The sequence below is a fragment of the Salvelinus fontinalis genome, chromosome 8 (genome assembly GCF_029448725.1).
Source record: "Salvelinus fontinalis isolate EN_2023a chromosome 8, ASM2944872v1, whole genome shotgun sequence".
NCBI lineage: Eukaryota > Metazoa > Chordata > Actinopteri > Salmoniformes > Salmonidae > Salvelinus > Salvelinus fontinalis.
In genome coordinates this window covers 43518947-43532752 of record NC_074672.1, presented here as the reverse complement: position 1 = coordinate 43532752, position 13806 = coordinate 43518947, and positions in this window count along the sequence as shown.

Sequence of the window (13806 nt, the reverse complement as noted above, 5' to 3'; positions counted from 1 at the left end):
ACACACACACACACACACACACACACACACACACACACATATATATAAATATAAATGCACGCATGCTATAATATGATTGTGATTTAATAACTTGTTATTATAATTTGTACTCTGTGAAATTCAAAAAGTAAGCCACTCGGAACAGAACACAAATTCTCCCAGGGTCAGGGTACTGAATGAAGATTGAATAAGGATTGTGTCCTGATTAATGTACAGGTTTGAACACAAACAGCACAATGACTGAAACATTAACCGGAATAGGAGCCTTATGTTCCATACATGTATAGTTTATTTTGATCAGTCGGAGCCATTTTGAACAATGCTGTACATTCATAACCATATTTAGCACATTGCGTATTATCAATCTAATTCCTACGTTTCGCTAAAAACAACACCCGTTAGAAATACAACAATTCCGTGTTAAACATTGTGACTGACAACAACAAAAAAGGGTTTACGATAGATAATGTGGTTGATACAAAGAGATAACCCGTCCACTGTTGATATAGCACGCAACATCCCTGTCCGGGAGATGAAACGTGTCTCTGAACCGTATGTCCCGGTTACAGAACGTGTTGTCGAACAGGACCAGTTCATTATAGTCAAGACCCCAGACAAACTTCATACTTGGGTATCAGTGGAGGCTGCTGACGGGAGGACGGCTCATCATAATGGCTGGAAGGTAGCGAATGGAATGGAAAGAATGTGTTTGATGTAGTTGATACCATGTCACTTATTTCCCCTCCGGTCTTTAGCACGATGTCCTGTCCTGCCCAAAGTGTCACCAGCCTCCTGTGCTAGGTATTGTTATTGTGTGAACAGAGAGAGAGAGAGAGAAGGCTGAGAGAGAGACAACCTCCTGTGCTAGGTATTGTTATTGTGTGAACAGAGAGAGAGAGAGAGAAGGCTGAGAGAGAGACCACCTCCTGTGCTAGGTATTGTTATTGTGTGAACAGAGAGAGAGAGAGAAGGCTGAGAGAGAGACAACCTCCTGTGCTAGGTATTGTTATTGTGTGAACAGAGAGAGAGAGAGAAGGCTGAGAGAGAGACAACCTCCTGTGCTAGGTATTGTTATTGTGTGAACAGAGAGAGAGAGAGAAGACTGAGAGAGAGACAACCTCCTGTGCTAGGTATTGTTATTGTGTGAACAGAGAGAGAGAGAGAGAAGGCTGAGAGAGAGACAACCTCCTGTGCTAGGTATTGTTATTGTGTGAACAGAGAGAGAGAGAGAGAAGGCTGAGAGAGAGACCACCTCCTGTGCTAGGTATTGTTATTGTGTGAACAGAGAGAGAGAGAGAAGGCTGAGAGAGAGACAACCTCCTGTGCTAGGTATTGTTATTGTGTGAACAGAGAGAGAGAGAGAAGGCTGAGAGAGAGACAACCTCCTGTGCTAGGTATTGTTATTGTGTGAACAGAGAGAGAGAGAGAAGACTGAGAGAGAGACAACCTCCTGTGCTAGGTATTGTTATTGTGTGAACAGAGAGAGAGAGAGAGAAGGCTGAGAGAGAGACAACCTCCAGTGCTAGGTATTGTTATTGTGTGAACAGAGAGAGAGAGAGAAGGCTGAGAGAGAGACAACCTCCTGTGCTAGGTATTGTTATTGTGTGAACAGAGAAAAAGAGAGAGAAGGCTGAGAGAGAGACAACCTCCTGTGCTAGGTATTGTTATTGTGTGAACAGAGAGAGAGAGAGAAGACTGAGAGAGAGACAACCTCCTGTGCTAGGTATTGTTATTGTGTGAACAGAGAGAGAGAGAGAGAAGGCTGAGAGAGAGACAACCTCCTGTGCTAGGTATTGTTATTGTGTGAACAGAGAGAGAGAGAGAGAAGGCTGAGAGAGAGACCACCTCCTGTGCTAGGTATTGTTATTGTGTGAACAGAGAGAGAGAGAGAAGGCTGAGAGAGAGACAACCTCCTGTGCTAGGTATTGTTATTGTGTGAACAGAGAGAGAGAGAGAAGGCTGAGAGAGAGACAACCTCCTGTGCTAGGTATTGTTATTGTGTGAACAGAGAGAGAGAGAGAAGACTGAGAGAGAGACAACCTCCTGTGCTAGGTATTGTTATTGTGTGAACAGAGAGAGAGAGAGAGAAGGCTGAGAGAGAGACAACCTCCAGTGCTAGGTATTGTTATTGTGTGAACAGAGAGAGAGAGAGAAGGCTGAGAGAGAGACAACCTCCTGTGCTAGGTATTGTTATTGTGTGAACAGAGAAAAAGAGAGAGAAGGCTGAGAGAGAGACAACCTCCTGTGCTAGGTATTGTTATTGTGTGAACAGAGAGAGAGAGAGAAGACTGAGAGAGAGACAACCTCCTGTGCTAGGTATTGTTATTGTGTGAACAGAGAGAGAGAGAGAGAAGGCTGAGAGAGAGACAACCTCCTGTGCTAGGTATTGTTATTGTGTGAACAGAGAGAGAGAGAGAAGGCTGAGAGAGAGACCACCTCCTGTGCTAGGTATTGTTATTGTGTGAACAGAGAGAGAGAGAGAAGGCTGACAGAGAGACAACCTCCTGTGCTAGGTATTGTTATTGTGTGAACAGAGAGAGAGAGAGAAGGCTGAGAGAGAGACAACTTCCAGTGCTAGGTATTGTTATTGTGTGAACAGAGAGAGAGAGAGAAGGCTGAGAGAGAGACAACCTCCTGTGCTAGGTATTGTTATTGTGTGAACAGAGAGAGAGAGGATGAGAGAGAGACAACCTCCTGTGCTAGGTATTGTTATTGTGTGAACAGATAGAGAGAGAGGCTGAGAGAGAGACAACCTCCTGTGCTAGGTATTGTTATTGTGTGAACAGAGAGAGAGAGAGAAGGCTGAGAGAGAGACAACCTCCTTTGCTAGGTATTGTTATTGTGTGAACAGAGAGAGAGAGAGAAGGCTGAGAGAGAGACAACCTCCTGTGCTAGGTATTGTTATTGTGTGAACAGAGAGAGATAGAGAAGGCTGAGAGAGAGACAACCTCCTGTGCTAGGTATTGTTATTGTGTGAACAGAGAGAGAGAGAGAAGGCTGACAGAGAGACAACCTCCTGTGCTAGGTATTGTTATTGTGTGAACAGAGAGAGAGAGAGAAGGCTGAGAGAGAGACAACCTCCCGTGCTAGGTATTGTTATTGTGTGAACAGAGAGAGAGAGAGAAGGCTGAGAGAGAGACAACCTCCTGTGCTAGGTATTGTTATTGTGTGAACAGAGAGAGAGAGAGGCTGAGAGAGAGACCACCTCCTGTGCTAGGTATTGTTATTGTGTGAACAGAGAGAGAGAGAGAAGGCTGAGAGAGAGACAACCTCCTGTGCTAGGTATTGTTATTGTGTGAACAGAGAGAGAGAGAGGCTGAGAGAGAGACCACCTCCTGTGCTAGGTATTGTTATTGTGTGAACAGAGAGAGAGAGAGAAGGCTGAGAGAGAGACAACCTCCTGTGCTAGGTATTGTTATTGTGTGAACAGAGAGAGAGAGAGAAGGCTGACAGAGAGACAACCTCCTGTGCTAGGTATTGTTATTGTGTGAACAGAGAGAGAGAGAGAAGGCTGACAGAGAGACAACCTCCTGTGCTAGGTATTGTTATTGTGTGAACAGAGAGAGAGAGAGAAGGCTGAGAGATAGACAACCTCCTGTGCTAGGTATTGTTATTGTGTGAACAGAGAAAAAGAGAGAGAAGGCTGAGAGAGAGACAACCTCCTGTGCTAGGTATTGTTATTGTGTGAACAGAGAGAGAGAGAGAAGACTGAGAGAGAGACAACCTCCTGTGCTAGGTATTGTTATTGTGTGAACAGAGAGAGAGAGAGAAGGCTGAGAGAGAGACAACCTCCTGTGCTAGGTATTGTTATTGTGTGAACAGAGAGAGAGAGAAGGCTGAGAGAGAGACAACCTCCTGTGCTAGGTATTGTTATTGTGTGAACAGAGAGAGAGAGAGAAGGCTGAGAGAGAGACAACCTCCTGTGCTAGGTATTGTTATTGTGTGAACAGAGAGAGAGAGAGAGAAGGCTGAGAGAGAGACAACCTCCTGTGCTAGGTATTGTTATTGTGTGAACAGAGAGAGATAGAGAAGGCTGAGAGAGAGACAACCTCCTGTGCTAGGTATTGTTATTGTGTGAACAGAGAGAGAGAGAGAAGGCTGACAGAGAGACAACCTCCTGTGCTAGGTATTGTTATTGTGTGAACAGAGAGAGAGAGAGAAGGCTGAGAGAGAGACAACCTCCCGTGCTAGGTATTGTTATTGTGTGAACAGAGAGAGAGAGAGAAGGCTGAGAGAGAGACAACCTCCTGTGCTAGGTATTGTTATTGTGTGAACAGAGAGAGAGAGAGAAGACGGAGAGAGAGACAACCTCCTGTGCTAGGTATTGTTATTGTGTGAACAGAGAGAGAGAGAGAAGGCTGAGAGAGAGACCACCTCCTGTGCTAGGTATTGTTATTGTGTGAACAGAGAGAGAGAGAGAAGGCTGACAGAGAGACAACCTCCTGTGCTAGGTATTGTTATTGTGTGAACAGAGAGAGAGAGAGAAGGCTGAGAGAGAGACAACTTCCAGTGCTAGGTATTGTTATTGTGTGAACAGAGAGAGAGAGAGAAGGCTGAGAGAGAGACAACCTCCTGTGCTAGGTATTGTTATTGTGTGAACAGAGAGAGAGAGAGAAGGCTGAGAGAGAGACAACCTCCTGTGCTAGGTATTGTTATTGTGTGAACAGAGAGAGAGAGAGAAGGCTGAGAGAGAGACAACCTCCTGTGCTAGGTATTGTTATTGTGTGAACAGAGAGAGATAGAGAAGGCTGAGAGAGAGACAACCTCCTGTGCTAGGTATTGTTATTGTGTGAACAGAGAGAGAGAGAGAAGGCTGACAGAGAGACAACCTCCTGTGCTAGGTATTGTTATTGTGTGAACAGAGAGAGAGAGAGAAGGCTGAGAGAGAGACAACCTCCCGTGCTAGGTATTGTTATTGTGTGAACAGAGAGAGAGAGAGAAGGCTGAGAGAGAGACAACCTCCTGTGCTAGGTATTGTTATTGTGTGAACAGAGAGAGAGAGAGGCTGAGAGAGAGACCACCTCCTGTGCTAGGTATTGTTATTGTGTGAACAGAGAGAGAGAGAGAAGGCTGAGAGAGAGACAACCTCCTGTGCTAGGTATTGTTATTGTGTGAACAGAGAGAGAGAGAGGCTGAGAGAGAGACCACCTCCTGTGCTAGGTATTGTTATTGTGTGAACAGAGAGAGAGAGAGAAGGCTGAGAGAGAGACAACCTCCTGTGCTAGGTATTGTTATTGTGTGAACAGAGAGAGAGAGAGAAGGCTGACAGAGAGACAACCTCCTGTGCTAGGTATTGTTATTGTGTGAACAGAGAGAGAGAGAGAAGGCTGACAGAGAGACAACCTCCTGTGCTAGGTATTGTTATTGTGTGAACAGAGAGAGAGAGAAGGCTGAGAGATAGACAACCTCCTGTGCTAGGTATTGTTATTGTGTGAACAGAGAAAAAGAGAGAGAAGGCTGAGAGAGAGACAACCTCCTGTGCTAGGTATTGTTATTGTGTGAACAGAGAGAGAGAGAGAAGACTGAGAGAGAGACAACCTCCTGTGCTAGGTATTGTTATTGTGTGAACAGAGAGAGAGAGAGAAGGCTGAGAGAGAGACAACCTCCTGTGCTAGGTATTGTTATTGTGTGAACAGAGAGAGAGAGAGAAGGCTGAGAGAGAGACCACCTCCTGTGCTAGGTATTGTTATTGTGTGAACAGAGAGAGAGAGAAAAGGCTGAGAGAGAGACAACCTCCAGTGCTAGGTATTGTTATTGTGTGAACAGAGAGAGAGAGAGAAGGCTGAGAGAGAGACAACCTCCTGTGCTAGGTATTGTTATTGTGTGAACAGAGAGAGAGAGAAGGCTGAGAGAGAGACAACCTCCTGTGCTAGGTATTGTTATTGTGTGAACAGAGAGAGAGAGAGAAGGCTGAGAGAGAGACAACCTCCTGTGCTAGGTATTGTTATTGTGTGAACAGAGAGAGAGAGAGAGAAGGCTGAGAGAGAGACAACCTCCTGTGCTAGGTATTGTTATTGTGTGAACAGAGAGAGATAGAGAAGGCTGAGAGAGAGACAACCTCCTGTGCTAGGTATTGTTATTGTGTGAACAGAGAGAGAGAGAGAAGGCTGACAGAGAGACAACCTCCTGTGCTAGGTATTGTTATTGTGTGAACAGAGAGAGAGAGAGAAGGCTGAGAGAGAGACAACCTCCCGTGCTAGGTATTGTTATTGTGTGAACAGAGAGAGAGAGAGAAGGCTGAGAGAGAGACAACCTCCTGTGCTAGGTATTGTTATTGTGTGAACAGAGAGAGAGAGAGAAGACTGAGAGAGAGACAACCTCCTGTGCTAGGTATTGTTATTGTGTGAACAGAGAGAGAGAGAGAAGGCTGAGAGAGAGACAACCTCCCGTGCTAGGTATTGTTATTGTGTGAACAGAGAGAGAGAGAGAAGGCTGAGAGAGAGACAACCTCCTGTGCTAGGTATTGTTATTGTGTGAACAGAGAGAGAGAGAGAGGCTGAGAGAGAGACAACCTCCTGTGCTAGGTATTGTTATTGTGTGAACAGAGAGAGAGAGAGAAGGCTGAGAGAGAGACCACCTCCTGTGCTAGGTATTGTTATTGTGTGAACAGAGAGAGAGAGAGAAGGCTGAGAGAGAGACAACCTCCAGTGCTAGGTATTGTTATTGTGTGAACAGAGAGAGAGAGAGAAGGCTGAGAGAGAGACAACCTCCTGTGCTAGGTATTGTTATTGTGTGAACAGAGAGAGAGAGAGGCTGAGAGAGAGACAACCTCCTGTGCTAGGTATTGTTATTGTGTGAACAGAGAGAGAGAGAGAGGCTGAGAGAGAGACAACCTCCCGTGCTAGGTATTGTTATTGTGTGAACAGAGAGAGAGAGAGAAGGCTGAGAGAGAGACAACCTCCTGTGCTAGGTATTGTTATTGTGTGAACAGAGAGAGAGAGAGAAGGCTGAGAGCGAGACCATCCCTTGCGTTCTGTCAGTGATCAGGAAGTTAAATGACAAGTTTGACGAGGAGATAGAAGATCTGCTATCTGCTCTTCTTTCATCTGCAGATATTTACGTTTCTAAGAAACAACGTCTTAACGGTGTCAGAACGACTTATCGACCTCACTGCCTCCTCGCAGCCTCTAGGCTGGCCTCAAAAAGTGTGTGTGTGTGTGTGTGTGTGTGATTGTGTGTGAGTGAGTGAGGAAACATCATGAGCAGGGTTGTCATGTGTTTTCTATAGTTATGCTGTATGCTCCATTCTCTCTACAGGTCAAGGTTATAGATCATCGAACATAATTGATTCTGTCGTCTATGCTATTTGTGGGTATACCTTGTAATCAAATAGCAAAGCAAACAAATACTCTTTGTAAAAAAACGTGTATTAGCGTAATGTGTATTGGCGATATACACTGCGTGTACAAAACATAAGAAACCCCTGCTCTTTCCATGACATAGACTGACCAGGTGAATCAAGGTGAAAGCTATGATCCTTTATTGATGTCACTTGTTAAATCCACTTCAAATCAGTGTAGATGAAGGGGAGGAGACGGGTTAAAGAAGGATTTTTAAGCCTTGAGACAATTGAGACATGGATTGTGTAGGTGTGCCATTCAGAGGGTGAACGAGCAACACAACATATTGAAGTGCCTTTAAATAGAGTGTGGTAGTAGGTACCAGGCGCACCGGTTTGAGTGCGTCAAGACCTGCAACGTTTCTGTGTTCTTCACACTCAACAGTTTCCCCGTGTTTATCAAGAATGGTCCGCCACCCAAAGGACATCCAGCCAACTTGACGCAACTGTGGGAAGCTTTGGAGTCAACATGGGCCAGCATCCCTGTTGAACGCTTTCGACACCTTGCAGAGGTCATGACCCCCGACGAATTGAGGCTGTTCTGAGGACAATGCTTTATCCACTCAGTTTATTTCTCTTTTGGTTCAGAAACGCCTTATTCATCTTCCCTTGATCAGTAGTTGAAGCTTGAAGCCAGTTGTCAGATCTTCTCTGATATGCGGAGATCTGTACTGTAACACACACTCATTTATTTGACACCTGAACCTAGACAAATAGGACACTACATCCACATAAGCTGTCCCCTCAACTACTCTCCACATCTCCAACACCTGCCCAGCCATAGACAAAGTACATGAAGGTCATGAGTGAATGTGTGTGTTGTGTATGTGTGTTAATGAGTGTGTCTGTGTGTTAATGTGTGTGTGTGTGTGTGTGTGTGTGTGTGTGTGTGTGTGTGTGTGTGTGTGTGTGTGTGTGTGTGTGTGTGTGTGTGTGTGTGTGTGTGTGTGTGTGTGTGTGTGTGTGTGTGTGTGTTTGCGTGAGAGAGTGAGTGTATGCTTCACATGCATACCCTAAAAAATGTTAGTTTAATGGGCAAAGTCTAGAGCGTCTCTTCTCACCTGTCATCTCCCATTAGGCCGCAGGGCGAGTGACCTTGGCCGTCTCTCTCCCTGCATTAAGGCGAGGGCTGGGATGGGGGGGGGGGGGGGGGGGGGGGGTTGCTGCTTCACCCGTAATGATGTGGCTGTGAAATCGGGCTGTAGCCGAGTGCCGGCTCTCATTTCGCCCCCCTCCAAATTCATTTGCAACGTTGATTCTGTCCTCTCATGCATACTCCACGTGATTTCCCAGCCTTGTGTCATCCACTCCATAACACTCAAACTAATACAACCACAAAACTAACCTTATTCACATAAAAACAACATGTTCGTATATTAAATATAGTCAGTGAGAAATATATATTTTTTGAGTGTTTAGGCTTGAGACCTCTTATTGAGGAGAGTGAGTGGACTCTGGTTTATACCTCTTATTGAGGAGAGTGAGTGGACTCTGGTTTGGGACCTCTTATTGAGGAGAGTGAGTGGACTCTGGTTTATACCTCTTATTGAGGAGAGTGAGTGGACTCTGGTTTGCACCTCTTATTGAGGAGAGTGAGTGGACTCTGGTTTGGGACCTCTTATTGAGGAGAGTGAGTGGACTCTGGTTTGGGACCTCTTATTGAGGAGAGTGAGTGGACTCTGGTTTGGGACCTCTTATTGAGGAGAGTGAGTGGACTCTGGTTTGCACCTCTTATTGAGGAGAGTGAGTGGACTCTGGTTTATACCTCTTATTGAGGAGAGTGAGTGGACTCTGGTTTATACCTCTTATTGAGGAGAGTGAGTGGACTCTGGTTTGGGACCTCTTATTGAGGAGAGTGAGTGGACTCTGGTTTGGGACCTCTTATTGAGGAGAGTGAGTGGACTCTGGTTTGGGACCTCTTATTGAGGAGAGTGAGTGGACTCTGGTTTGAACCTCTTATTGAGGAGAGTGAGTGGACTCTGGTTTGGGACCTCTTATTGAGGAGAGTGAGTGGACTCTGGTTTGGGACCTCTTATTGAGGAGAGTGAGTGGACTCTGGTTTATACCTCTTATTGAGGAGAGTGAGTGGACTCTGGTTTGGGACCTCTTATTGAGGAGAGTGAGTGGACTCTGGTTTGGGACCTCTTATTGAGGAGAGTGAGTGGACTCTGGTTTGGGACCTCTTATTGAGGAGAGTGAGTGGACTCTGGTTTATACCTCTTATTGAGGAGAGTGAGTGGACTCTGGTTTGCACCTCTTATTGAGGAGAGTGAGTGGACTCTGGTTTATACCTCTTATTGAGGAGAGTGAGTGGACTCTGGTTTGCACCTCTTATTGAGGAGAGTGAGTGGACTCTGGTTTGGGACCTCTTATTGAGGAGAGTGAGTGGACTCTGGTTTGGGACCTCTTATTGAGGAGAGTGAGTGGACTCTGGTTTATACCTCTTATTGAGGAGAGTGAGTGGACTCTGGTTTGGGACCTCTTATTGAGGAGAGTGAGTGGACTCTGGTTTATACCTCTTATTGAGGAGAGTGAGTGGACTCTGGTTTGCACCTCTTATTGAGGAGAGTGAGTGGACTCTGGTTTGGGACCTCTTATTGAGGAGAGTGAGTGGACTCTGGTTTGGGACCTCTTATTGAGGAGAGTGAGTGGACTCTGGTTTGGGACCTCTTATTGAGGAGAGTGAGTGGACTCTGGTTTGGGACCTCTTATTGAGGAGAGTGAGTGGACTCTGGTTTGGGACCTCTTATTGAGGAGAGTGAGTGGACTCTGGTTTGGGACCTCTTATTGAGGAGAGTGAGTGGACTCTGGTTTGGGACCTCTTATTGAGGAGAGTGAGTGGACTCTGGTTTGGGACCTCTTATTGAGGAGAGTGAGTGGACTCTGGTTTGAACCTCTTATTGAGGAGAGTGAGTGGACTCTGGTTTGGGACCTCTTATTGAGGAGAGTGAGTGGACTCTGGTTTGGGACCTCTTATTGAGGAGAGTGAGTGGACTCTGGTTTGGGACCTCTTATTGAGGAGAGTGAGTGGACTCTGGTTTGGGACCTCTTATTGAGGAGAGTGAGTGGACTCTGGTTTGCTTCTCTTATTGAGGAGAGTGATTGGACTCTGGTTTGGGTCCAGCTGGACGGTTTACTCTTAATCTGAGGTGACAGTTTGTTGTCTTTCTGTGAGCCTGTTCCAATTTAAATGAGACACAGATCAGAGCATGTTAAGTCTGTTTTGAGTCCGTCTTGACACAGTGACAACAATGCTACTTAATGACAGGCTCAGTGAGCATGTGAAGAATGAGGAGTAACCAGGTGTCTCTCTGTAAACATGGGACATGGGAATAGAGGGGACTGTAGTGGGGGGAGGAAGGGGGTGATTGGTACTTTCCCTCTGACTTTGAGCCTGTTGTATAGGAGGATGTTCTGTCTTCTCCAGTTCCACTGAGAGCCTGCTGGTCACAGAGCTACATAACTGTTCTGTCATCTCCAGTTCCACTGAGAGCCTGCTGGTCACAGGACTACATAACTGTTCTGTCATCTCCAGTTCCTCTGAGAGCCTGCTGGCCACAGGGCTACATAACTGTTCTGTCATGTATGGTAATAGTGTAGTATGGAGCCTGCTGGCCACAGGGCTACATAACTGTTCTGTCATGTCTGGTAATACTGTAGTATGGAGCCTGCTGGCCACAGGGCTACATAACTGTTCTGTCATGTATGGTAATACTGTAGTATGGAGCCTGCTGGCCACAGGGCTACATAACTGTTCTGTCATGTCTGGTAATACTGTAGTATGGAGCCTGCTGGCCACAGGGCTACATAACTGTTCTGTCATGTCTGGTAATACTGTAGTATGGAGCCTGCTGGCCACAGGGCTACATAACTGTTCTGTCATGTATGGTAATAGTGTAGTATGGAGCCTGCTGGCCACAGGGCTACATAACTGTTCTGTCATGTATGGTAATACTGTAGTATGGAGCCTGCTGGCCACAGGGCTACATAACTGTTCTGTCATGTATGGTAATAGTGTAGTATGGAGCCTGCTGGCCACAGGGCTACATAACTGTTCTGTCATGTATGGTAATACTGTAGTATGGAGCCTGCTGGCCACAGGGCTACATAACTGTTCTGTCATGTATGGTAATAGTGTAGTATGGAGCCTGCTGGCCACAGGACTACATAACTGTTCTGTCATGTATGGTAATAGTGTAGTATGGAGCCTGCTGGCCACAGGGCTACATAACTGTTCTGTCATGTCTGGTAATACTGTAGTATGGAGCCTGCTGGCCACAGGGCTACATAACTGTTCTGTCATGTATGGTAATACTGTAGTATGGAGCCTGCTGGCCACAGGACTACATAACTGTTCTGTCATGTCTGGTAATACTGTAGTATGGAGCCTGCTGGCCACAGGGCTACATAACTGTTCTGTCATGTATGGTAATAGTGTAGTATGGAGCCTGCCAGTTACACAAACAAATGGTGACATCATCTCACCATTTTTTTCTAATGCCTTGATTCCATCCGAATACACAACTAAATTAATTTATACTTAATAGAGTTTACCCCCAAGATTGGAAAAATGTGTTGTGGTATTGTGTAGAAGAACATGGCTTTACAATCCAAATTACTACAAATGTATGAATTCAGTGTATTGTTAGTGGTTTTGGATATTTTCTATGTCTAGGCCTGTATGATCGGGACTATTGTCTACTCTAAGAGAACATGATAAAAACTTTTTTTTTTACATTTAACCTGTCTTCTCTTGAGATTAAAGTATTATCTACAGTTTTACTACAATATATGAATTGGCACAATGGTGTTTGTTCTTCAAATTATATATTTGATTAAAAACAGAAAAATTAAGTAAATTGCCCACGTTATCTTGAGAAATAAATTCAATTTCTAGTTTTTCCAGGTTTCCATTTTTTCTCAGTTTATTCAGGTTTTTGCTTTCAAAATCACACTTTTAAAAAATAGAACATCCAATTAATATATATATTTTTTAAGTGCACAACAGTGCTAAACCACATCAGGAGACCACTTTTGAGGTCTGGGGAAAAATCTAAGAAATTTAGATTTAAGAAAAGTACATTTCTGAGTGTAGTTCCCCTTTAATTCCAGTGCGCACCGAGCAAGAGCCTGTTGCTTAGCAGTGTTTTTGTAGTGCATATGTGATGGTAGAGTTTGTAAAACAAATATCCACTGGATTAATGAAAATAATCCTGTACTCATTCTGCCAGGTAGGCATAGGTTACTTTCTAGTTAACATTTTAATTGAGAAGATTTTTTGGGAAAAGCCTTTCCATCTACCAGAAGACTGTTTTCATTAGCATCGTCGCTAACAGCTACATGAAGTGGTAGACACGCACCGTACACACGGACAGGGACATTGTCCTTGCCTCTTCAGAAAGTTTCAGGACATACGAATCACTGAGGACTTCTGTTCTTTCAACATTTGCTGTTCAGTTGTCAGTCAACGCACAGTAAATAGCTAATGCCACACGACTCAGCGTAGCAGGCGATGTGAAACACACAAAAGAAAATAAATGAATGTGCCATAAAACAATAATAAGGCTAACTGGATTTAGCCTGGATTTAGACTGGATTTAGATTTGTCGTTACCACTTACATTACATGAAACATGCAAATTCAGGAGCATCATGCCCTCTCCCTAAGTGTTAAGAAATTTGACTGCCACCAGAGATCTGTATATTGTAGCAGCTTTAACACAACACAGAGACCTCGTCAAGGGGTTCGAGACTCGAAACCGGTCGGGGTTACCTCCCAAATTTGATAGAATATAATGACGATATGCTCATATCTCTCCGCCCTAACAATGAGAGAGTCGTTGTCCCGAAGGCAGGCGACAAGCTTAGGTCCAAAATAAACCAGTAGAAATCCATCGGGCTTATTTTGGACAGATTTTAGGGAGACAGAAACCTCTTGCTTCGCCTCTTCCTCTCTGCTGCGTTTCCCTGTAATCGCTCACTTTCTGACTGACATGCGCCTATCCTATAGACAGCTAGAAGGCGCATATTGTTCATTCCAGCGGAAGAGGGCTTGACGGACTAGCGAATTGAAACTTTTAAATGAAAAGTAGCTCAGTTAATATGAAGTGGAAAACGTAGCTGGCTGAAAATGAGTCTGTAACTGGCTGATTAGCCAAAACGAATGGAAAACTACTGTCTCACAGGGTTGAGAAAAACCTCTCTATCCTCGCTTCTCATCTCTGTGGTTTCAAATGTCACTGGTCTTAATTGACTGAAATTGTGTCTCTTTTTCACCTCTTTCTCTTCTCCTCTCTGTTATATTCCCATTCAGGAAAAGGTAGGCGTGAAACTGAAATTAATTAATCTCCTCTCTACACAATTATCAAGAATAAAATATCGTCATGGCTGCCTCTCTCCTGCAAGAAGTGAACACATACAGTACAGCCTCTAGACTTAAGCTGCTATCATTTCATCTTAACTTTGGTT